The following is a 25,772-nucleotide window of genomic DNA, read 5'->3' as shown; positions in this document are numbered from 1 at the left end:
TATTTTCCCGCCCCCTCTCTGTGCCTGTCCTGGACTGTATCTTCCGGTAAACCAGGCGATCTAAGCGTGGCCTCAGTTTCTACCTCCTAGACAACCTGAGCTAAGTAAGGCCTCGAGGTAGCCATCTGGGGTTGGGTTTCCTCGGTCTGCAGACGTGTCCCCTTCAGACGGCTGCTCCTGGCCTTCTGCTCCAGCTTTCATGTCCCTTTGTAAAGTGTCTTTTGTTCCAGCTTCCCTGGAGGAAAAAACAAAACAAACCAAAAATGAATCATAGAGCGATAGGCACTTGGCTGGAAATCCCGACTCACAAGCTTGACTGGAGGGGTCAAGGTATCACAGCACTTGGGAAAGTGACCGCTGCAGTCGTCTGTCTGTGCTTGTATCACAGCACTTACTGTGTGGCCTCGGGAAGGTTACTCGGCCTCTCTGGACCTCAGCATCAGCTTTTGCAAGATGAGGATAATGCCAACATCCATGCCACAGGACTGTTGAACAGATTAAATGAAAGAAGCTCAAAGCCAGGCCCATAGTAAGTACACAAAACATGGTAGTTAACATTATGAGCTACCCTCTTGGTCAAGTCTTAGCCTCGTTGACTTGACGGCTCTTCAAATATTTGATAATTGTTACCATTTGTTGAGTGTTTTCCTCACACCCAGAACTTCACCCAAACCTCTTCGCTTAACCGTTTGGCATTTTGTAGTGAGGAAATTGAGGCTTAAGGTGAGCCAGAGGGCAAACGTGTTGAGTCAGAAGTTGTGCTCAGGTCCGTCTGATGCCACAGCCTCTATTCTTTCCTGTACACGGCACTGAAGAACATTCCCATTCTTCCCTTAGGCCCAAGGTACCTGCCCTTTCCTTTCTCCACAAGCCTTCCAGGCTGGCCTTGGGGGCGCAAGGAGGAAAGGGCAGGTGTTAAGCCACAGTGAATGGGCTCCACCAGGAGGGGAAGGTATGAGGGCTGGAAGCTGTGAAGAAGCAAGCTCATGGCAGGTGTTACCATGTACAGCAGGCCTTTCCTAATGAGCAAAACAAGAAGAGAAAACTGACAAACAGAATTTGGCTCCGTTTGAAGGTGTGAAGAGAACAGCCCAGCTCTGAGAGACATTTCCATGGAGCGCAAGACCCAGGAGGCCTGGCTCTGCCGATGCCGGGAGGGCTGCGGTCACTGCCCAGTTGGAGAGCAGCTGAGGCCCTGCCCTGAGGTCAGGCTGACGGACTTGTCTGCAGTGCCTCTCTCTCTCTTTAAGGTTTATTTATTTATTTATTTTGAGAGAAAGAGAGAGACAGAGAGACAGAGAGAGATATTGTGTGTGCAAGCAGGGGAGGGGCAGAGAAAGGCAGAGAGAATCCCAGGAAGGCTCCACACCATCAGCACAGAGTCCAACGCGGGGCTCCCGAACTCACAAACTGTGAGATCACGACCTGAGCCAAAACCAAGAGTCGGGGTTTGACTGAGCCAGCCAGGTGTCCCTGCAGTGCCTCTCTTGAGGACACAGACACGTCTCCCCTCTGAGAGTCCGTGTCCCCTATGGTTGGACAGTGAGGGGCCATGAGAAGGGCAGCCCTGAAAGAGTCTGGCTGACACCTGCTGACAGGTATGACTGGGGTGGTCAAGCCCCGCCATTCACCTGGGCCGAGAGAAACACCGTCCTGTCACCAAGCAGTAGAAGCATGACTGTTATTAGTCTTTCTTTTCGAATTGATGCAAAAGGCGGCTTCTTCCACCCTCTCACACGTGTGGTCACCTGGGGTGAGATGCAAGGACAGCGTGAGGTTGCGGCCGCCGTTGTTAGCTCCTCTGGGACGGCACTGGTCGGGTCCTTCCACTGCTCAGTGGTGGCAGCCATCAGGGGGCATCAGGGCACTCCCGACAGTTGTTGGGGTTATGACGCTCTTTGATTTTTAGAGCACTTGGCCGTCATTAACTAAATGCCCACCCCTGATTACCGCCAGGCCGAGCTTGGCCGAGGTCTGAGGTCTGCAAACGTAGCATGGAGTCCATGCCACCTCCTCTCCCAGCTGCGAGGAACCTGCTTTCACTGGCAGCGATGATAACATCTCGGGCTTGACCTAGTTTTTTATTTTTAAACTTCACCGGCGTTGTTTGTCTAACTCAGCCTTTCAATAGCTGTCTGAGATTTGGCCTCTTACGAAACCGCCATAACAGAAAGAGACCTTTCAGGCAGCCGTGGGGGAGAGGGGTGCTTTAAGGATCAGGAAATGGGAAGACAAAGCCCCGGGTGATTTTCAGGTATTACAAAGGGCCTTCTGATTTGTATTTTAGAGGAAATGTGGAAGGTCTGTATTAGCATAAGTGATGCCGTGACGCTAAGTGAAGTGCAGATGAAATTCCCCCTTGTAATTTACCAGCTTCCCTCTGGTATTCGTGGATTTCAGAAGTGACATCAGCTGGGTTCATCTCCGGAAAATTCCTCCTTGGGATTGCTGATCCATCATTGGGAAGTGTGGTGCGGTTTTGTTTTGTTTTGTTTTCTTTTGTTTTGTTTCTCTCTTTCATTAAAGAAAGTGTGCTTTGGCCCAAAGGAGAAAGCTTTTGAAGATAGATCTGGATTTGGATTTTGGTTCCGAGATTTGGTGACTTGGGACCCTGGGAAAGCGCGTTTCTGATCTTCCACTTCCTCATCTGTAAAAGGGGGATCGAGGTGAAGATCTCAAGGGGTCGTCAAGATCGGAGGTAACGTGCATGGAAAAGAGCAGAGAGAGGAGTTTCAGTTAGTGCGCGTTCGCCGAGACAGAACGGCCGGCGGGCGGGCAGAGTACGAGCAAGTCACCAGGTAGTGAAAGCACCGAGGCTGCTCCGTCAACGCGAGGTGCTTCTGTATTTTTCATGAAGAGTGAAGGAACAAACACGGGCAGCATCTGTCAGCGATGAACCAAATCACCGGTGGGAGAAACAAGATAAAAGCCTTGTAGGGCCCTGTGCTGCCTGCTGGCTCTTGGTTCAAAGACAAGGAGCACCTGATAATTCCTTAGGAGACTGTCCCTCCACGGCAAGGACAGCATGCCGGAGAGGACTTGATCACTTAGGGACTCTGGACGGGTAAATAAATCTCTACTTCCTGCATCTTCCAACCCAGATGCGAGACACCCGCTCGTTTGTTTTTATTAAGCTGATTGTGTTTACCTTCTGAAACTTCGCCTCAAGGCAAAGCAAGGGGCTGGGAGTAGAAAAGTACGGGTGTTAGCTTTGCGCGGTGGCAGTATCGTAGCCAATGAGGTTTATCCGAGGCGCGATTACTGCTAATAGAAAATATGGATGCCATTCTAGGCTGTTCCCAAGTGCATCCCTTCAGCTGCTGGATTTACGCTCCCTCACGTGTAGGTGAGGGTTGGGAATGGGGGGTGCCTTGGGGGCTGTCCTGCTCTGGGATTCTGGGGCCCCTACTAAATGGGGAGTGGCCATCTGGGCCACGTTCTACTCATGCTGGGGCACATCCCATTGGCAGAACAAGCACCTGGCCAATCCCATCGTACGCGGGGTAGGAAAGCATGCTTTCTTCCAAGGGCATGGGGGAGTGACTATTTGCTAAGCTATAATTCAATTTGTCACTGCCCGTCTGAAGGCAAAGAATTTAATTAAACAAATTCTCGAGCTCTCCGTCAGCTTTGTGTCTCTCCAGTTCCTATATAAAACATTCCAGGGAGCTTAGCTCTTCATCAGTGGAAACTGTCTAGTCACGCCCTGATCAGAATGCAAGGCCAAGCAGGGACCATTATTTGAGCTGTAGATTTAGCTGTTTGGTATTCACACATCCCTAATGATCTTGGAAAGTATAATGTTTTCTAACAGCTGTAAAGACAAGAGATTCTAACATGATCAACTATACATAATATCCATGGAATTACATTGAGTAATGTAATGATGTGTTATGCTGTAATTAACACATTATGAATACCTAATTTGAAAGGTTAATGAAATTGACAAACATACGAACACTGTGGGTATCATCAATAACACTTAATGACAAATCTCTTGTTTTCATTTACGGAATCAAATAAAATGGGAAGATTCCACCACTACAACTGCATTTTTTTTTTGGTCATAAATTAAAAAGAGTCTGCACGATATATTTTGTTTTAATTTGGAGTGTAGGTTTGCAGAGTATTTTATACTGCAGATCTATGTGTAAATGATATTTAACACAACAAGCTCATAATTATTTTAAATGATCATTTTGTAGTTTTTCTGCAAAGGGTTATACTTACTAAGGGGGAATATTTTTTAGTTAGATCAAAGGAAGCGCCAGGACCAAGGGCAACTGCCATGGGAAAGCCATCCTCAACAGCAAGCTGTGTTCCTGCAGGAGGACCTTCCCATCTGGGCTAAAGATTTACAGTTAGTCATCTTAAAACCGGGAAGAATGATGTAAGAAGAAAATTTTGTTTCCCTTCAGATCCCTGGGTGAACTTTCAGTTTAACTGATAGGTTTTAAAGCCATGGAATCTACATCAATAAGCTAATTAATGTCAATAAAACTCAAACAAATAGAAGGGGCCCACTTTATTTTCATTTCTGATATAAAAGTCCTAAAAGAATGGATATCATCCATGTTAATGTTTTCATAGAAAGAAAAATTTTGTTCTTTTTTTTAAATTTTATTTTTATTTTTTAATTTACATCCAAGTTAGTTAGCATCTACTGCAACAATGATTTCAGGAATAGATTCCTTAGTGCTCCTTGCCCATTTAGCCCATCCCCCCTTCCACAACCCCTCCAGCAACCCTCTGTTTGTTCTCCATATTGAAGAGTCTCTTCTGTTTTGTCCCCCTCCCTGTTTTTATATTATTTTTGTTTCCCTTCCCTTATGTTCATCTGTTTTGTCTCTTAAAGTCCTCATAGGAGTGAAATCATATGATATTTGTCTTTCTCTGACTGATTAATTTCACTTAGCGTAATACCCTCCATTTCCATCCATCTAGTTGCAAATGGCAAGATTCCATTCTTTTTGACTGCTGAGTAAAACTCCATTGTGTGTATATATATATATATATATATATATATATATACCCTATCTTCCTTATCCATTCATCCATCGATGGACATCTGGGCTCTTTCCATACTTTGGCTATTGTTGATAGTGCTGCTATAAATATTGGGGTGCATGTGTCTCTTCTAAACAGCACACCTGTATCCCTTGGATGAATGCCTAGTAGGGCAATTGCTGGGTCATAGGGTAGTTCTATTTTTAGTTTTTTGAGAAAAATTTTGTCCTTGAGTTCTTACTTCTACATCAATAATGCCAATACTAATACCAATACTACAGTATTGATAAGAGTAATGATAAGAAGGATGACTTCACATTACACAAAATACCTTAAATACACAATTTGTTGGACCCTTTTAGAAAGCCAGTAAAATTATTGAGAAAATGTTGTAACTCCATTTTGTTAACGATGAAATGAAATCTGGAGAGCTTAAATGACTTGCCCAAAGTATAATGGTTAAGACATGACAGGCTGTGACCTGCTAATTCTGTGCTTTTCCCGCTAAGCTTCACATTTCCATCTCTAGGCTTCCAGAAGCCATAGTTTTCTGTTAGCCATTTGTAGTTACACATTATTTTTGTTTTAAGTGATTAGTTTTCTGATTGTCAAAGTAACAAGTGGCCATTGTAGAAAATTTGAAAATATAGTGGAATATAAGGAAAAAATAGTAACCACCCTACTCCTGGAATCCAGCCCTGCAAAACTAACACATATTAACTGTTTCTTGTGTGTGTGTGTGTGTGTGTGTGTGTGTGTGTGTGTGAACTCCATCCTTCTTTGTCCTAGGTTTTTTCAGATGGTTGGATGTGACCAATCAGGATTTTGGAGGACACCAGGTCACAAAGCTGACCCAGTCCTGAGCCTCATGAAATCACAGAATCTGGAGGTCAGACAAAATGTAGGAATTGCTATTGCAACATCTCAGGAAAACGGGCTTCCCACTCCCATTTGACAGCCTCAGTTATTGTCAGGCTTACCGCTCATGTGTCGCTGTCCCCTGATGGTATCTCAGGCTGTCCCAAGGCTGCTTTCTGGGTGGGGAGGGCTTCTTGGAGAGTGCTGAGAAGTTGGAATGTTCCCTCTTTCATTCCTCAGACTCTCCAAGTCCACTTCACAACCAATTTCAAGTCACTTAACCTCTCTGAGCCTATCTTCATCTGTCACATGGTGATAGAAGCGTGGGATCAACACCTTGAATGGTGCCCAACCAGCGCTCATCCTCCATTAAGTGTTAATCCCTGAGATTGGTATTATTGTCATGACCACTGCCTCTGCCTACCTCGTTGGCTGTAGGCATGGACTGGGTCCACTAGTACTCACTGGTTCCCCAGACGCTGTGCACCTGTATGTCTCCCCCTGATTCCTGTACCTTCCTCCTTAGGGGAGGCTCTGGAATATCCTCCTTCCTAGCCTGGTGCCCACACCATGCCCCCTCCCACCCTCTCTGAGAACTCTGGTTCACTGGAAGGAACTCAGCTCCAACCCACTTGCCTGGAGCACCCGGCCTCAGTGTGGGAGCCCAACGACTGGGGTGTGGGTGGGGGTCCAGCCTTTTTTTTTTTCACTTTTGGAGTATTTACTTAACAACCATGAGCCTCAGTGTTCTCACTCTTAAACCAAAGGGAATGTGCTGTGAATATGAATTGAGGCGAGCCCCTGAAGGTGTGTTCAGGTAACACGTGTGCTTGAGGTATTGGCCATCTCCTCCTTCACACGCATTTTCTCTCTTGGTCCTCACTGCCACTCGGGAAGCAGGTGTCGCTGCAGGTAAAAACACTGAGCTCTGTGGGAGAAGTGACAGGCTCAAGGCCACCCAGATCCTCTGACTGGACTCAGAGGTGAATCTAGGACTCCAGATCCTATGTGTTATCTATCATAACGTGCAAACGTACTGTGACTGATCTAGTAGCTTTTCAAACTTTTTTGAATTAAATCAATTAAATCAAGTACAGCAGCAGAATACTATGATATTCTGATCTCGTATTTAAGTAATTTATTTGCATTTTATGCTGGGTTTTGATGCAGGACCAGGAAATCAACAAAACTTTTATTTTAAAGGGGAAAAAACTAGATGGATAGAGAAATTGCCTTCTCATAGCAGAGTACCAAAGGGAGTGTCCCAGGGTGCTTATTTTTTGGAGATTGAGACCCCAAATGTCACAACACTGGCATTCAAAAGCCCAAAAGGTAAAGCAGCTTCTTCTGGCATATTTGTGATGTTTCCTGTCACCAGAGTCTGTGCCTGGGATAACAGCAATACATCCATGTGCTTTACTCTGCACAGAACATTTTTTTCAGCCTTGCTCGTTAGTAGATGTAAGCCAGCCAGTAACCCCGTGGTGTGTGTGTGTGTGTGTGTGTGTGTGTGTGCGCGCGCGAGCATACGCGTTGCATACTGCCCCCATCCCCTCGGCGATCTCCCTGGCAGCCCACAGGGGCTGTCCCCCTACCCCAGATTTCGACTTGCAGCTTGCCCTTCTGAAATTGCTTCAGGTATGATTCTATCTTGAAGACTGAAGATCGGACTTGAAAAGGAGCCAGCTCTCATAGTGTCATTCCTGACAGATTTCTTAATTACTCTGCTCAGATTGTCAATAGTGTAATTCACTGTTGATTTAGAAACTAGTTATATGAGCACTGCTTAGTGCCATTGTGGGAAAACATCTGAATAATTCAGCTAATAGATGGGAAACTCACCCAGATTGCTGGGGCACAGGGAGCAAAGAGCTAACTCGCATGAGATGAGCTCGAGCAGGGTGATTCCAGCAAATTCCAGGGAGCGGGGAGAGGTTGTCATATTATTGGGGCAGCAGCTGCCTGGTTTAATTATTGTCATTTTGGTTTTTGGAAAAAGGAACATGGGCCTGGTATTCTCACAGGCAGAGGCCATTAGCACACTCCTGAAAAATATTGCAGAATTTCAGTGTAAAATGTGTGATCTCGTTGATTACTAACTCAGAGCTACTCAGCGTGTTAGTGGGTCTCATTCTTGCGATGCCATATTATTTTTATATGATTCTTATTCAACATATGTGAGTTTAGTGATATGTACCATCCAAGGAATATAAAAATGACTTCCTTCTCTTCTGGGAGATTCGTAATTATTTGGGGTTTCCTAGAATTGAATAGATGTCTCCTGAGATTGGGGTGATCACCCATTTTACACCAAAACTTGGAGCTGTGTTGAAAATGAAGTTTATAGGTTGGTGAGTCTGCTTATGTGAAGAGTCTTACGTAAACATAAAAACTCAATCACTTTTAGTTATATACTTAACATTTTGTTTTTATTGAAAATCGTAAAATTATATGAAGTTGAGCTGTTATACTAAATTTTTTTGCCATGGTGGTTAGAGTTTTAACAACCCTTAAGTGCAGATGAGTTAGTGGCTAAATGTAAATGTTAATCAGAATCATGGTGCTTTTGATAGGAAATGTTAATTCAGTTCCATTTATCTGCAGCTTCTCACGCTTGTCTTCTATTTTCTATCTCCCTTTCTCCCCGCCAACATGCTCGCATGCATGACAGCTCATGTGCACACACACGTGCACGCACACAAACATACATGTGCACACAGTACACCAACACATACACACGTGCACGCACCCACGTGTGCACACACAGGCACATGCATGCACACTCTTGTCTGTCACCTCTCTTCCAGCTTTCTATGGCGAAGTCTTCAGAAAAAGGGAAAGAGCAAACAGCATCCAAGGCTGATAGCCTGACACTGACGGACTTCTAGCAGGTGAGAGGCAATTCTGCATGGGGTTCTGTGGCCTTGGATTTGAATAAAGGCAGGACTGATTTTTAAATCCTAAACTACACTGGGAGCCTTAGGGGACACGATTGCCTTTTGGGGGGATAGTGAACAGAAATGCAGCAAACGGTCCTTGAATGCATCTTGGCTGTCTGGAGAGGACATGGGTAAAGTAGGGCGTGGGTTAGAATCCGGCTTGGCTGGAGAGAACACGCCAAGTCACAGTGGACCACACGGGGATAGGGATTCTCTCTCTCACCCAGGAAGTCTGGTGTGTGCAGCCGGGGGCTGGGGCGGCCACTCCACGTCACCAGGGACCCAGGCTCCTTCTGTCCTGCTGTTCCACCATCCTGGTCAGCGCACAATTTGCTCAAATCCCATGGTTCATTCATGGTCAAGATACGTGTGGGCGTTCGCGCTATCACACCCGTATCTCAGAGAGAAGGAAAGAGGCAGAGGACAAGGGGCACCGCTGCCCTCCCTTCTGCTTTTATTAAGCAGCTGTTCCGGAAGCGCTCCTTCCTTCGCCTCCACGTATTTCATCTTGCACATCCTTGGCCGGAGCCCAGAGGGCCACGCCTAGCTGCAGGGAGGCTGGGCAACGTCGTCTTTTCAGCTGGACACAAATAACACTGACGTTGTGTTACGGGAGAAGAGGGGACCGGGTATTTGATGGTAGCCTGAAGGCCACTTCCTACAAACAGTAGACGCTTTACAACAAGCAGTTGTTACAGCTCTAATGAAACCACAAATAAGGGCTTCCTATTTTTACCGAGTGCCTGGGTATTTTGAATGGAGAAGATGATTTGAAAGGATGATTGTTTCACGAGAGCCCGAGACAACAGCACTGATCATGGCTTTCTGTCACTTGTGCTGTCTACAACCCCAGCTCCGGTCAGGGAGTCGAGGGGCTGATAGATGCTGTCAGTATGGAAAGAATGGGTGACAGGTCCCTGAGTTTTCTAATAGCATTTGGAGAACGGTATGCCTTTTGTTGAAATAAAAAAACAAAACGTATTGTTATTTATGTGTGTAACACCAGCCTTGTCTGATCGGGTATTCCCTGGGAATCTAATTTGTAAATAATTACTTGACAGAATGGAACTGGCTGGAAAAGTCTGAATATGCGGAGGCATATTAGAGGCAAGTTAGGAAAGCCAACCCTCAGGGCCCAGACACAGTGGACGCACTTAGCCAGTCATTAGCAGAGGTGCTGGGAGCAGCTGGTCTACCTGGGATCCTGACGGAACGCCTGTCCCCAAAGAACGGATACGGGGACAGCCGGGTTTTTCTCCCTGTGCAGAGTGGGAGGGCGGTGTTCAGGGGCAAGGAGGTGCTAGGGACCGAGGATTGGTGTCCCTGCCAGATTCTCATGTGGAAGCCCAGTTCCTAGTGTGGTTGCATTTGGCGATGGGCCTCCGAGGAGGTAACCAAGGTTAATTGAAGTCATGAGGGTGGGGCCGTGATCCGATAGAATCAGTGTCCTTGTGAGAAAAGGAGGATATGCCAGGGCCTTCTGTGGGTGGAAGCACCTGGGAGAGGTCACGTGAGGATAGCGAGAAGGCGGCTGTCTAGCGAGAGAGACAGGGAGAGAGCTCTCGCCAGCATCCATCCCGCTGGACCGTAGTCTTGGACTTCCGCTTCCCGAACTGTGAGACGATAAATGCCCCTGCTTTGAGCTGGCCTGGCTGTGCTGTTTTGTTACAGCAACACAGACGCGCTAATACGGGGCGGTGAAATGGATGTGGGTGCCTCGGAAAGAATGTCAAAGCCAGATCCTGACAGTCTTGACTGGTCCCGTGGCTGTCCCGATGCTTCTGTTTTCACCACTGATGGGGCGCCAGCCTGGGCCTCCTCACTCGATTTACTCTCTGCGGTGAACACCCAGCCTTCCCCTCTCCTACTGATTCATTCTTCAGGTTATTCGTTTTAGCAGAGTGAGCACCGAGCAAGTCCCAACAGCCACGGGAAGAGGAAGGAGCCGAGCTCTCGTGGTGACCCAGGGGGCGAACGCAGACAGCAGGGCCAGTATTCGTTACCTCTTCGGTGCCCTTCCTGCCGGCAGGGTCTACGGCAAATGCTCAGTAGTGCTGAATTGTAGGAGGCTCGCACTAAGCCTGCGAGGGAGGGGCTGGTTTCACCCCACTTTGCAGGAAAGAAAGAGGCCCTGAAGGTGAAGTGACCTCTCCGTGGACAAACTGGACCTCTCCAGCTGGTAAAACTGGTAAGTGGCAGAGCCTGGGGTCACAGCCAGACAGTGGGGACCAGAGCCCCACAATCAACTCTGCGGTCAGACCAAATTGTTCCAACCCAACTTGGAAGTGCTTCCGTGGCTCGGGACCCTCTCAGGGGTGGCGGGCCAGGGAGAGTCTTCCCAGAAAGTCGTGTCCGAGTGGGGATCTGGAGGACAGTGTAACTGGGTGTGAAGAATGAGAGGGAGGCTGCAGGCAGCAGGGGCAGGGGAACAGGGGAGCCACGGGGTGAGCCGGGAGCGTAGGATGCCCGGGGAGGTGAGGGTGGCAGGGACACAGGAGAGGGAGAAGGGGTCTGCATCACGGAGGAAAGTGAAAACCATAGAGAACCATCAAAGCGTTTTTATCAGGGGGATGACAGGGTCACGCTGCATTTTAGAAAGACTCCCATGGCTACACTGTGGGCGATGGGTGGGTAAAGTAGGAGAAGCAGGAGCTACTTTGGAGGCAGGGAGAAGGATGGTTTAATACCCAGGATGCCTGAGCAGCTTGCAAGGTTGTAGAGGGAAGTGAAGGGATCACCCTGCGGCGAGCGGGAGGGCTGACTGGTTTTCTGGAATTTGGGGAGCTGGTTATTAAACACGGACAGCCGTTCTTAAAAACTAAGCTGTAACAGGGTGCCTGGGTGGCTCAGTCAGTTAAGCTTCTGACTTGATTTCGTCTCGGGTCATGATCTTGTGGTTCAGGAGTTCGAGCCCCACGTCGGGCTCTGCACTGACAGTGTAGAACCTCCTTGGGATTCTCTCTTTCTGCCCCTTCCTTGCTCTCTCTCTCTCTCTCACAATAAATAAACTTCAAAAAAGTTAAGCTGTAACAATGTATAGTTACATAAACTAGAGTAAAAACAAAGATGAATATTGAGATTCATTACTTCCTGATTATCTTACTGTTACCCCTTCATTGTAATCTATTCTGTTGAAGGCACTTACGTCCGTTGCCCACGTCTGGTGGACACAAGGGTGCGCAAGGGTGTGCTGTTGTGAGTGGTGTCACATCTGTAACTTGGGACTGCCTCTGATTCGGTGGGAGTATTTACACCAAGGAAATCGGCAAACATTACAGATGAGGTTTTGTCTCTTCAGCACGCTGTGGATGAGTCACCATCCTCCAGAGATAGAGCCTGAAAGAAACCTCCGCCTGCCTCCAGGGTCCACCCGCAAGCCTTCGCCAGCCTTCTCTTCTGGAGCCTCCTGATGAGCTTGGCACACCCTCCCCAAACATTAACCTCTGGTAACCTGCTGGTGTCTGCTTTTATGGTCATTCTCCAAGCATCTTGATTCTTCTGTCGGCAGAACTCAGCACAGAGTAGAGCTCACTCTGCACTCGTGGGATGAACCCACACGTGAGCGGGTGAGTAAATACGACTTCAGTTTTCTACATTTGTGTCTCTTTGGCCTTTGGGGTGGGCCGTACCTCACTAAAGGGCACAACACTAAGGTTATGATAAGCCCCAAACTGCTTTTGGCCTCAAAAACAGCCTGAAGCTGAAGTGACATTTCACACAAATGTGAGTCGCGCTTGATGTTGAAGTGTTTGCTGAGAAACTACTTGAAAAAGGCCACTTTTGGAAGAAACTACTTCGAAGGCGACTTCACAGTCCACTGAGCTGAGAAAATGTGCCCAGGGAGCCAGGACCCACACATCAAAGGGATTCGGAAGGACAATTTGCAAGGAGAGCCACACGTCCGGATCACCTTGGGGAAAGCGGTCTTTGTCACTGATCCAAATCAAGGGCAGGAGGGTACAAGGACATCAGATTTGTTTGAAGAGAACAGCATCCTGTTAGCCTTGGAAAAGAATGACATGAAGCCACCAAAACACCACTTCCTCCCCTCCCCCAGGCCCGCTCGTCACCCGGTGAGACTCCGTACATCAAAGACTCTCTGAGCCCTGTGTCTGCCTTGTGTGTCACCCTAGTTAACGATTTGAAGGCAAATGCTCAGAACACTGACGTGAGGGGGTAGAAAGAGCTCCCTGCCCCTCCCGTGTGGTTCTACCGTGTCCCCCTTCTCTGGGGCTCACTCCTCCAGGCCTTGGCAATTTTTCTAGGTCCCAAGAGGCGGTGGACCCAAGCTCATGGGTTAACTCCACCAACCCCTGTAGGAGCCTGGGTAAATGACTTGAGTTTTTTGCCCCATCTGTAGGATTCGACTGTTACTTTGGCCTGTGTTACACCCCCGCCCCCACCCCCCACATGGCTACAGAGAGGTCCGGGGAAGTGATCTGTCATAGACTCCACGGAGCTGCAAGCTGCTGTTCTTAGCTTTGTCAATGCCATTACTAGTGTCTGGGTCCCCTCTTATTTGACACGAGAAACCTAAGGCCTGGAGATGTGAAGTGACTCGATGAGGTCCCTGCCAGGGCCTTACACGGGGGTCTGGGAGTGGGTCCCGTGCCTCCTCTGTTAACAAATGCATTCCACTCCCGGTGCCCTTTCTTGTCAACTCTTACTTATCAGCCTCACAGCAGGTGAAGTCATCAAATAACAGAAAGCCACTGCCCATTTTGCTATGAATTTCTATCCAGGGAATGCGGACACACCCATACACCCCCCGACCTACACCTCGCGTCATTCGGTTTTAGGATTAGTAGAAATACATACGCTCTTTTTTTTTTTTTTTTAATTTATTTGAGAGAGAGAGAGAGAGATTGTGAGTGGGGGAGAGGGACAGAGGAGAGAGACAGAATCTCAAGCAGACTCCATGTTCAGCATGAACCTGATGCGGGGCTCTGTCCCACAACCTGGGATCATGACCTGAGCCAAAATCAAGAGTCGGATGCTCAACCTACTGAGCCACCCAGGTGCCCCCAAATACATACTCCTTAACGAGCCACATGAACGTGGGGGAGGGGGGCATGCTCTCGCTCTCCTGGTTTGATATGCTATAAAATTGGATTTTGCAAATTCTATTCCTTCTGTACATTGCGCCCTCAGGACCATAGCTCTCTGGATAACCTGGCCTTACACAGACCTCAGCCACCCACCCCCCAAGATGGTCAGTGTCCATCCACTTCTAGCCCTTTCCCCGGGGAAGCGTATCATTCCCGTGCTCTACCTTCCAAAGCATCTCCTTGGGACCAGTGGTGCCCACATCAGCACTTGCTGTGTTCACTTGCACACTGAGTGGTTTTACAAGCGGGACAATGAACCAGACATAGAGCTGATGACTGCAGTATACTCCAGTGAGTGCCCGGAGGGGCAGCAAAGCCTTTCAATGGGGGGCAAAGCCTGGGAACATCCTGTCTCCCGCCAGCGCCACCCTGAGTGTTCCACTGTCCCTTTGGCCCAGTGACAGAGTTGGTCCTCAGTAAATGTTTATTGAGTGAATGCATTCCTGAGTCATCCCTGCCTTGCCAGGTTTGCTCATTCATTCACTCATCCACTCATTCAATCAGTGTTTCAGTCACCTTCCGTTGTGTGCCAATTATGTGCTAGGCGCTATACTAAGTACTGAAAGCACAGAGATGCATTAGATTCACACTCTGCCTCAAAGAACCTCATTCCAACAGGGGAGACAGAAATATGCATGATCACTTTGCAATGAAATGAGTGCAACTGTGGAGGTGTGACAAGGCGTCCAGGAGAGCAGGCCTGGTGGATGGGAGGGACAAGGTATATAAGGGGTAGAGGAGGGATCAGGAAAGACCCCCTGGGTGGGGAGGCCAGCAAGTCCCCCTGAGGTACGAGGGTTGGAGAGCAGTGTCGGCAACAGTTTGCCCTGAAGGTCCACGGCCAGCAGTCTTTTCAGAACAGACGATGTCACCTCTCAGCACAGCTTTCCACCAGAGCTTCTTGCTCGGGCCTCTGGGGTGACACTTGGACCAAGGGGAAGAACACCTGGCTCCTGAGTCTGATTGCTTGACCCCCTTCCCTTTTCTTTCCTTTGCCAGCAACTTCTAGGTGGGCTCAAGAAAGTCGGAGTGCAGTCTCCACTTTTGTCCCCCAGAGTCCACGGTCCAGTTAGGAACGCTGCTCCCCTGTTCACTACCCAGTGAACTTCATCACCTCCCATCCTTCCTAGGACAGAGTGCTCCTTGAGTGCAGATTTCGAATACAACCCTCAGATAGGACAGTTTTCAAGGAACTTCAAAATGCAGATGGCCTCCTGGGTAGGCCTCAGGTTCCAGATCAACCAGAAGTCATTTAGAAACACTGTGAACTCTGTGACTAGCACCCACAGCCAGTACCTACCTTGTATCTGAACAAGTGTCCATTTCTTTACGTTCCTTTTGGTTGAAAGAAAAGTCTGGGATGGGCGGACTTAGGGCGAGGTCCTTCCAAAGCTAGGTTCTTGCTGACAAGCTCACAGAAGCACCACGTCAAATGGGACTTGGATTTAATACTTGGTTCAAACTACTGATTTTATCGATAAGGAAACTGAGGTCAGGGGAAGTTCCAAGTAGCTCTGAACTAAAGCAACTCGTGGGTGGCAGAAGTGGAGCCCAGCGTCTTGCCACCCAGGCCCTGCGCCTCCCACCACACTTTATCATCGGCATCAGAGCAGTAACTTCAATTAAGATTGATCGGGCATGGCCACCTACGCGACAAGCATTGTACCAGGTGTCGTGGGATACGGCACCAGTGGAGAGCGCAGAGCCCTGGTCTTTAAGTATATTGTGGTCCAGTCGGGGTCAAAACTCCTGTTTGTTAAACTCACGTTCAATGGCGAATGACATCGTTGTGGAGTAGAGAGGTGTAAGTAGCTACAAACTCCGGACAGTTCTTTTCAAAAATGATATTTGAACCAGGACACGCACAACATACTGAGATGGGCGAAGACGTGGTAGACGGCTCCTGATATGCTCTGTCTCTGGAACCTACTTGGAAATCAAGGACTCTCTAAAAGCCCTACTACCACTACAATTTTGACAGCATTCTTGCATTTTATTCCTAAATAAAATAGAAGTTTTGGCTTCCTTTTTCTTCTTCTTTTCCATTTTCCTGGGATGGGTGGTATTGTTTAAAGCTGTGAGCACACACGCGAGTACCCATAATCCTTTGCACGCACGCTTATGCACTCACAGGCACGCTCTTGCACACATACACATGGGTGCGCGTGCACGCGCACACCCACGGACACACACACACTAGGAGCTTCCTTTTCAGGAAGGAACAGCAGCAGTTCACATGAAGAATCCTGCACCATAAACTCTTCTTCAGCTAGATTACATGCGGGACAAGTGCTGACTTTCAATTTATGCCTCTGACATGAGTCATTGAGTGCTCTGATTCTCAGTTTATTTGTCCTGTCTTCAGTACAACGGATTGAATGCAGGGTTATCCAGCCATGACGTGGCGCCTTGATGCCTCCAATATGGGGCTGATGAAACCTGAGCGCCTGGCGCTGTCTTCCAGGAATACGAAAATTTGATTTGGGCTGGAGCCAGCCTCCCTCCTGCTCTGGAACCTGGGTGGAACGTCTGGGGGAAACACTCAGGTCATTCACTGCAGCCTGGGGTATTTGCATAATACCTGATCTCTCGGGATCTGGCCTCAGATGTCGCTTACATAGCTTATCACAGTGATGAATGTTGCTTTCACATCTTCCGTCCCTCGTCTTTTGAAGCATTATACAGAACTATGGTTCCATCGTTAAAGGTTCAGAAGATAACTGCGTTCATTTCTAAATTAACGTTTCAGATTTCCAAACCTGCCTGGGTGCATCTCTCTGGAGATCCGGGACAGCCCCCCAAGCCACCTCCCAGACCTCCCAGGTGATGCTCCCGGGAGCGTTTGCAACCCTCACTGTGACTGCAGCTGATAAGTACATCTCCAATGTGCTCGAATTTCCGCTCAGCTTACATCTTGCAACAGAAAGCAAGGTCAAGTGGACTCTCTCATGTGTAAGGACACCCATCCAGGCTCAAGAAGACGTTCCTTAAACAGATACCATCTTTGAAAAACTCCAGGAAGCCAAGCGTTAAGCAAAAGTGGAACTTGAGACTTTTTCTCTTGGTTCCCTGTTACGAGCATTGACTGTGTGTTTTGCAATTGCATTCGTGTGCACACTCACACATGTACATGCAAGGGCACACACACGTTCGGAGTGGACTCCTGCCCGAGGTGTGCAGATTCCCAGTGGCCCCAGAAAACAGCACTAGGTATTGACATTGGTGGGTAGCTTAACAGGATATTCTGGACAGGCCTGTGGGATAAGACACCTCCCGGCCACCAGAGTAAACTACCAACAAAAAAAAAAAAAAAAAAAAAAAAAAAGCAAATGAGGAAAACAGTCCTTTCGAGACACATCTGATATCCTAGCTCCCTATGCACAGAGATGACCACATTCTTCCAGAACCATGGAAGGTGCTTAGACTTACAGGTTAAAAGAAAATTATAGCTCTGCTCCTGGACTCCCATGCTGTTTTGTCATTGTCTTCCTGCACTGGCCTGGGAAAAACAATTACATCTTTCTGAGCCTCAGTTTCCCCCTCTGTGGAGTGAGAAGTTTTATGAAATGTCATCTCAGATCCTTTGTGGTTACCAAATCATGGGAAATCTCTCCACAACAGATTTTTAACCCCTCGGGGCCATGGGTCATTCTAAATACCTGTTGTAAATGCGGACCTCCTGTCTAGAAATAAATGCAAAGGCATAGAAACACAGAGTTTATGCAGAGAGTGTGAGAGAGGATTCAGAGAATTCTGGAGCCTGCGCTGGGGGACATGCTTATAACTCTCAGAGGACATCTCTAAAGACAGTCTCCCTGAAAAAGAAGTGAAAGATAAATCACATGGGGGAGATTTGGGTGGTGGCTCGGGAGGACTGTGCTGGATCTCCAGACAGACGCAGCATGCCTATGGTCCCATCTGCCTCATCAGAGACTGTGTCTTGTGAAAGCATAGACTCAGAAGCTGTTCGACTGCTAGAACCTTCAGAGACCAAGGGGTCTAAATCTTGAATTTCACCGGCTAAAGTAAGCGGATCCGCCGTGACTGGCTCAGCGACAGGTCAGAGATGAACGTCCCAAGCTTGGGGGCTTGCCCCAGTGTCCTCTTGATTAGTGACATTGGCCTGCAGTAGGTGACAACCCCAGAGGGAGTATCCAAGGAGGGGGCCACACCCATCAATCGTCAGCTCAGCAGTGCGGTACTGTGAAAAGCAGCACCACTGAGACAATTATGGGGCGCCTGGGTGGCTCAACTGGTTAAGCATCCGACTTCGGCTCAGGTCATGATCTCATGGTCCGTGAGTTTGAGCCCCATGCCGGGCTCTGTGCTGTCAGCTCAGAGCCTGGAGCCTGCTTTGAATTCTGTCTCCCTCTCTCACTTCCCCTCCCCTACCCACGTTCTGTCTCTGTCTCTCGAAAAAATGAATGAACGTTAAAAAAAAATTAAAAAAAAACAGAGACAATTACAAAAATGACAGACAGCGTGGAGGGTGACGCGCTAGGCGCTTTACGAGAGCGGTTCCATTTAATCTTTGCAGCAATTTCCTGAAGTAAGTAGCGTCCTTACCATTGTCACCTACTCCAGGAGTGGCGAAACTGCAACTCCAAAATGGGAGTTTGTAAGATCGTGCTCTGAAGACTCCCAGGACTCTTGTCAGTCCGTCTGTCTGTTCTCTCCTGGAGCACACCCAAGCCACTCTGTGCTTTCTGTTGCTCAAAGGCCTTCATTGCCACTGAGCAGCGTGGGTGAGGAACGGTGAGCCTGGGGTCCTGGGGTCTGAGACACCCCGGCTGGTGGCTCCATCCCAGGTGAGGTGGGGTTTGGCTCAGCAGCTCTTTACTTCTTCCGTTTACCTCCTGCTTCTCTGGCATCCCCTTTCCGTGGGGCGTCAAGTGCTCAGACCAGAGGCATTTTGTAGCGATGTATAAACTGCTTTATAGCAATCGGCCCATTATTATTTACAATAATTTGTGTTTTATTTCCAAATAACAGTTTGCGAACCTTTTTCTTCTTTTCCTTTTTGGGTTCACGGTCCTGATTTTATTGTACCAAGTTCACCAAATCCACACATACATTCATTAATGGAACAAATAGGAGAACTTCCTATTCAGAGGTGCGTGGGGCTCAGTGCTCAGCGCAGTCACATTGTTTTCTTTTTTCCCCTTTGACTGTTAACAACAGAAAACTGTGATAAAAGTCTTGGTTTATATCCAGTTCTCCAAATGCTTGTGGTGGATCACTTGTGTGTGACCTTTGTTACTCACCAGATATGATTCCCTGCCTTGGGAAGAGTCAAGAGTGGTTTGGCGACAGGGGGAGAATCCTTCACGGCCATGATGTGTCCTGTGTGCCAGGGCCTGGAGAGGCAGAGGCAAGTGTGACACAACCTTGACCTCTTGGCAGCCTCTGTCACTTGCCTGTATCTTGCATTCACTTAGATCCCTGACTAAAGTGCGGGAGGGGACCAAACCATGGGAGGAACAGAAACCAGAGATCTGGGCTAGGCAGGACCCTCCCTGCTAACCTCAGAACTGCCATGGTGTCTTCTTGGTTTCCTGTCACTTGCCAGAAGGAATGGAGTTTTAGCCGGTTTCTCGATGGGTCAGATACCGTGGCCTTTGGGTGGGTCTGACCCAGGTTGGCTCAGTGGGAATGTGCCCAATGTTTGGGTTGCCCTAGGGTCTGCTCAGGGCATGGGAAGTTCAGGGCCACCTGGTGAGCCAGCCCTGCTCTGCTGATGACAGTGGTGGTGGGAGGGGCTGAGGCTTGCCAAGAGGCCGGGGTTCTAGTAAGCATATGTATTGTGGACTTTCTTGTCAGGGTTGTGGAGCGTCATCCTTCTGCCCCCTCAGCCCTGGCTTTGGGGGCTTTTGGTCAGGCCCACAAGTCCCAAGGAGCCTCACCTCTTAGCCCAGGGTCCTGCTGGTCAGGGAGGGTGCACATGAAATGGGGGGGGGGGGTGGGGGGGTGGGGAGCAGTGATTTCAGCCCAAAGTTACTGCCATCTACAGTACTTAGTTTTTTCCCCTTAAAGCAAAATCAAAATGGTGGCCAACATCAAGCCTTCTTGGTAGCTAATGATAGAGAATGTGACCTTTCAATTCACAGAAAACGATGTACTGAAACATTGGGGGAAAGCTTATAATAAAGAAGATAGTAACCTCTTGATAAACAGCTAGCATTCTTTGGAAGGATCCCAGCACATGAAAACAACTTTATAACTTCTGTTATTCTGCAACAAGAAATGATCTACCGATGCTCTGTACACATTACATATTTTAGTCCTTACAATACATTCAAAAGTTTGGGGTTCCTAACCCTTTTCATCACTGGGGAAACAACATTGTCAGAAGTTTGAGTGAAAGGCTCCCAGCCAGGAATCAGTAGGGCCGGGACTGAGCCACGGGTTTATGTGATGGGTCCTCAGGTCTCCATCCCCAGCCTTTCTCCTCAGGGGAGCCGTTCATACGGAAGCCTCCAGGGGAACTCTTTGCACAGGAAGAGTAGATGTTAGCTCCTGTCCTCGTGTGGGTGGCGGCTGCTTGCTCTTGTTTATGTGCATCTCTTACCCAACCTGCTCGAGGACCCTGTGGACAGCTGGTTTCTTCTGTGAACCCGCTGTGTGGACATAAAGTACAGCCTCGGAGGGTGGAGTAAGGCCAGTTTCTGGTTCTTCGCTCTAGAGATACACAGCGAAACCTTCTGGTTCAAGGCCAGGGCTCTGCCCGCCTGAGCCTGCGGCCCAGGGCCTGGACATCTGCAGCACTGAGCACGCCTGGCCGTGTTTCTGTTTTCAGTTTTGTGCGCTTGCCTCGTTCCTACAACACGTTTACCATAGTTTTCCTTTTCCCGTTTGAGGAAACAGTATGGTTTCTTCAGGTCTTTGCCTCAAATCTGTTGTGCTGTGTGATAACCCGACATCCTCCTTGGAAGTCTTAGGAAAGAGCCCTGGGCTTGGGGATGCTTGAAACGCCCTCCTGCTATACCTTGGGGCTCCTGCCTTTGGCCTGGAATCCCATAACTAGCCAGAAGGAATATAAATGAGTTGTTTGATGACCTCACGTATTTCCTCCACACTTGCTTTTGCTACCGTGTGAGGCTTGGAAGGTCCTGGGAGCTATAAGACAATTATGATCCCAGAGGCATTTCAGCATGGTGGGAAAGAGGGTGATGTGAACCGTGTCTTAGGGGTGCAGAATGGGGAAGGGGGACTCTTAGCAAACTGTCAAGTTGCTGGGTGGGATGATATTTTGAAATGTTAATTGAAGTTTCCTCTTTCACCCCAGATTTCTTTGTTCCTTTTTCTACTCTTCCTATTCAAACAAGACCTTTCTGCGGGTACCACTTTGCCCAGACCCCTCCCCAGGGAATGCACCCTCCCCTGCACTGGGAACAAAGGCTGTAGATGGCTCACAGCTGAGTCATTTGCTGGACATCACCCTTTGCTGCCAGGAACTGCCTCGTTCAAGCTTACATGCCCACGGATGGCGCCCGTGCTCATCTGACTGACCGAGGCAGGAATGCAGAAGCTCGGCCTCCTCACCCCAATTTGAGCCAAACCTGATGGGCTATTTCAATCCCAGAGCGCCTCTCAGGGTTGGCTGAGGGTAGCCTCCATCGCAACCTCGCTGAAAGTCAGCTTTTCCTCCTGAGATGTGCTGTCTGTCTTCTTTCCAGGGGAACTTCTCAGGAACACTCCCCGATCAACCTTCTGCATGCAATCTTCCACCTCAGGCTGTTTCCAGGAAACCTCTAAGGCAGTTGACACAGGAAATAGTTGTGAAAAAGTGGGCTCTAGATGGAAAACTGGAGAAGTGCGTGTGGCAGGTTGACAGCGAGGACCCCATCCCTGGTGGTGGGGATGGTGCTGGAAAGGCTGAGGGAAAATGGTGAGCAGAAGGTGGGACCGAGTGATCGTGGCTGAGAGCTCCTCAGCTTGAGGAGAGCAGGAGGCTGAGGTGAGGTTCACCAGTTTAAGGTGAACTGTGAAAGCCCGAGTGCCTCCTTGGCAGCTTGTGAGAAAATCCCAATGTTTTCCAGCAGGTCAACTGGAGTGCCAGTCGTAATCTTAAGTATAGCAGAGTTTTGGAGAAGGTTAAATTCTCAGGTCTCCAAAGTCGGGGTCCTAATAGAGAATTGGTGAGACCCTGATACTTGGGATGGGTACCTGGACAATTAAGAACCTTGCATCTTGGGGTGCTTGAGTGGCTCAGGTGGTTGAGCATCTGACCCTTGATTTCAGCTCAAGTCATGGTCCTAGGGTCATGGGATCAAGCCCTGCATCGGGCTCTATACTGAGCTTGGAGTCAGCTTGGGATTCTCTCTCTCTCTCTCTCTCTCTCTCTGCCACTCCCCCACATGCATTTGTGTTCTCTTTCTCTCTTAAAACTAACTAACTAACTAAATGAATAACTTAACAAAACAAAGAGAAGCACAATGCTTAGTAGGCCTCTTTGGACTTTGGAGGAAGCATCTTCTGTCCCTGTAAATACTGCTTCAACCCATTTTTCTGGGTGATATGGAAGGCGGTCATCTTTGAGTAGGATCCAGGAAAGAAAGCGTCTGCAGCAGGTCAGGTGGTGGTGTAAGTGACCCTGCCATTTGTGTCATACAACCTGGCCGCCCCTATGGTCCTCACTGGTAGGAGTGGGACGGTATGCTCTCTATGGCACTACGGAGATGTATGGTGGCAAAAGACATCACATGGAGCTTATGGCAAGCCCTGGGAGAGTCAGAAGTTAACCCCTGGCATTTTGGAGAAAGGCCATGTCTATCGGTGGTGGAAAGGTATGCATCATTTGAAAAGTAGCTCTTAGTAAGCTTCTCGGCCCTGGTAGAGTGGGAACATGTCACCATGGGATGTCAACTGCATGGCCAGGCTGGGTTCTGTCAGACCCACTGACTTATAAGATTGGGTGGACTCATCATAAGGGGAAGTGAGATATCTAGGCCTGGACATAAGCAGGGTCAGAGTGAATGAGGAAGTTGCACAGTTAGCTGGGCCCCATATCATCCAGCACTGTTTTCCGGTACTTTTCCCTCAGCTCACATCGATGGTCCGCTACGGGGCCAGGGAGACTTGATTCACAGGTGCGTGTAAATAATGGACTATGCCGCTCAGGGATGGCCTTGGAACATGGCAGCCAGGAGCAGTCCTCCAGGGGACATATATCTGGGTAGGTCGTCTAGTCATCTACTTTGTAGGGAAAGAGAATTGACCAAAGATAAGAATATGTGCCATGTGAAACTTATGGCAAAGTGCATGAACAGGGGTGAAAGAGAAAGATCGGCATCTGGGAGACAGGAAGAAGCTTGAGGATAGGCTCCTAGGAGTTAGCAGAGTGTGAAGATACACATATCACAAGGTAATGCCCAGCAAAGTGCATTCACCATGGAGGAGGTAGCAAGCAAACAGAGTGACTTGGCCAGTCGACACCAGTTAGCCTGTCATCAGCCATCCCAGTGCAGGTACAACAGATACCATAGCAGCAGAGATGAAGGCTACACGTGAGCCCATTGGGATGAGCTTCCATTCACCAAGGCTATCTAAGTACAGTTACTGCTGAAGGCCAATCTGCTAGCAGAGACTAGCCATGAGCCCCCAGTGGTAGTAATAGACATTTAGTAAAATACTGACTACGGGGATCTTTTCTATAATAGAAGGGATACAGATGAATCTTGAGTGAGATCATCACATAGTCTTGGCATAGGTTTGCCTTTCCTGCCTACAGGAAAGCACCCAGCACCTGCCTAAGCCAGCACCACCATCCACCAACACAGGATTCTGCGTAATATCAGTTCAGTCGAGGGACCCACTTTATTGAAATGGGGGCTCAGCAGCGGGCACATGACCATGAAATCCACCGTTTTCATCATATATGACATCATCTAGAAGCTGCCAGCCTGCCAGAGTGGTAGAAAAACCTCTTATGAATATAGCTAAGGTTCCAGATTAGAGATGATGCCTTATGAGTGCGGAGCATGATCTTCTATGACACAGAGTGCATGCCGTGTCGATGATGCTGTGGCCTTGACAGGTAGAATACATGGCTCTGAGAACCAGAAGATAGCAGTAGGAGAGGTCTTTCTCACCATTGGTGCCAGTGACCAACAGAGGGAACTGTGCTTTCCGTCCTTGCCACATTGGCTTCTGCGGCTTCCAGGGGAAGAACGTCTTCACCAGAGGACACGGTAAGACACTTACAGAACTTTATACCCACTGCCTGGTCACTTGGGGTTTCTCATGATGATTAACCAGTGGACAGGAAGAGGAGTTTTCATCATGGTGGGCATGATTGACCCTAGTCATCAGGGAGGTTGGGTTGTAAATGCACAAGGAGGCCAGGGAAGATGCTCTGAGGTTGCTCCAGAGAGTCTCTTCGTGCTCCTAACACAGGTGGACGAGTACAGGAGTCGTATCCTGAGAAGAGACTGATAACTTGGGGTTCAGACCCCTCGGAGATGATGTCTGCATCCCCCTACTAGGCCCCCTGCCTAGACCAGCAGAGGAGCAAGTGGATGATGAGTGCCAGTCACAGCCTGAGATCAGCTGCGGCAGGGGGCTATTGTTTATTATAATCACCTTCTTTTCTAAGTTTCTCAGGCAACTGGTCCGACCAAAATCCTGGAGAAGAAGCTTCCCTGGTGGGGCATACTCATGACAAGAAGCAACTTCATCTGTGGTGACTATGGACCACGGGCACTGCGGGGCTCTGCTTGGAGCTCTCTTTGGGGCCAGGTTGTCCACCACTCAGCTGCCTCGCTGGGAACTGCCCTCAGTCTCAGGGAAGTGCCCCCCTGCAAGGTTCCTTCTTCACCTCTCAGAGCGCAGTCCATGTCCGATGACTGACTGGCCCGGGGGGTCCAGATGCAATCTTGGCAAGAGTCATCCTCTCCCAGTGCTCAATTCCACCTTCCCCCACTTCCTCAAAGATGTGTCTTCTGAGAACACTCCCAGTAAATCCCCTGGGTGCAGTTTTGCATCTCAGACTCTGTTTCCATGGAACCCAAGCTGGCTTTCCAGTTCCAAAGCCAAGGGCTTTAGGATATTGGAAATGCCTCATGGAATATGCAAGGTTTGGGGGGGGGGGGGGGAAATAAGAGTAACAGTAGCTTCTCCCAAGCCAAAGCAAAACAAAACAAAACAAAAAATAAAATTAGGGCAAAAAGGTTTCCCAGTAAATTTTCTTTTATTGTTACAGTATAACCCTCTTTGTCCCTAATGATGTTCGTACTTTAAAATCTACTCTTTTCCCCCTTTGATATTAGTATAGCTACTCTGGTTTTATTGGTAAAATTTACCCGGCAAGTCCAAAACTCTTCAATCTGTGGATTTCATCTTAGTTAATGTGAGTGTGGGGTCTGTCTCCCTCACCCTCACAGGGGGCTGGATTCCTTTGGGGTCCCAGCTCTGTGGAAGAAGGGTCTCCTGCCATACTCTCCACTTTGTAATGGGATGCGGGCTCTTCATAAAGGCCACAAAGATGAAAGTTCACCAGATTTGCTCTCAAGGCAAAAGTGATTTCAATGGTAGGCTTCTCACTTACAATTTTCCCTTAGGTTTTGGCCTGATATTCATAAAGATGTTTTTAAGAATTACAAAAAATATATATCCAGAGTTCTTAGCTGTTTTCAGGATTTAGTCCGAACACTGGGCCTGCCATATTACTGGAAACAGAGCTCCTAGTAGTACATTTTTTAAGAAAGAAATTATTGATGATGGTAGACTTTTACCATCTACTCGCTCTGCATATGCAGAGAACTTGTTTAACTTATGTGATGGAAATATCCTCTTTAATGTGGGCATGATGGATTATAGGATTCTAAAACTCCATCCTGTTCATTTTAATTCATTTCATGAG

General features: G+C 48.4%; 1 long non-coding RNA gene and 1 pseudogene across 1 annotated transcript; both read left to right on the top strand.

Moving 5' to 3' along the window:
• The first annotated feature begins 3,207 nt into the window (after window positions 1–3,207).
• Window positions 3,208–3,279, top strand: LOC131486492 (U4 spliceosomal RNA; annotated as a pseudogene).
• A 5,017-nt stretch (window positions 3,280–8,296) lies between these two features.
• Window positions 8,297–15,937, top strand: LOC131484316 (uncharacterized). Its single transcript, XR_009248161.1, has 3 exons — window positions 8,297–8,756; window positions 10,702–10,992; window positions 12,103–15,937. It is a non-coding gene; the product is annotated as an uncharacterized LOC131484316 (long non-coding RNA).
• The last annotated feature ends 9,835 nt before the right edge of the window (window positions 15,938–25,772 follow it).

The sequence above is a fragment of the Neofelis nebulosa genome, chromosome 9, assembly GCF_028018385.1.
Source record: "Neofelis nebulosa isolate mNeoNeb1 chromosome 9, mNeoNeb1.pri, whole genome shotgun sequence".
Classification (NCBI taxonomy): Eukaryota; Metazoa; Chordata; class Mammalia; order Carnivora; family Felidae; genus Neofelis; species Neofelis nebulosa.
Note: the sequence above shows the minus strand (reverse complement) of the source record. Positions and strands in the feature narration are given on the sequence as shown.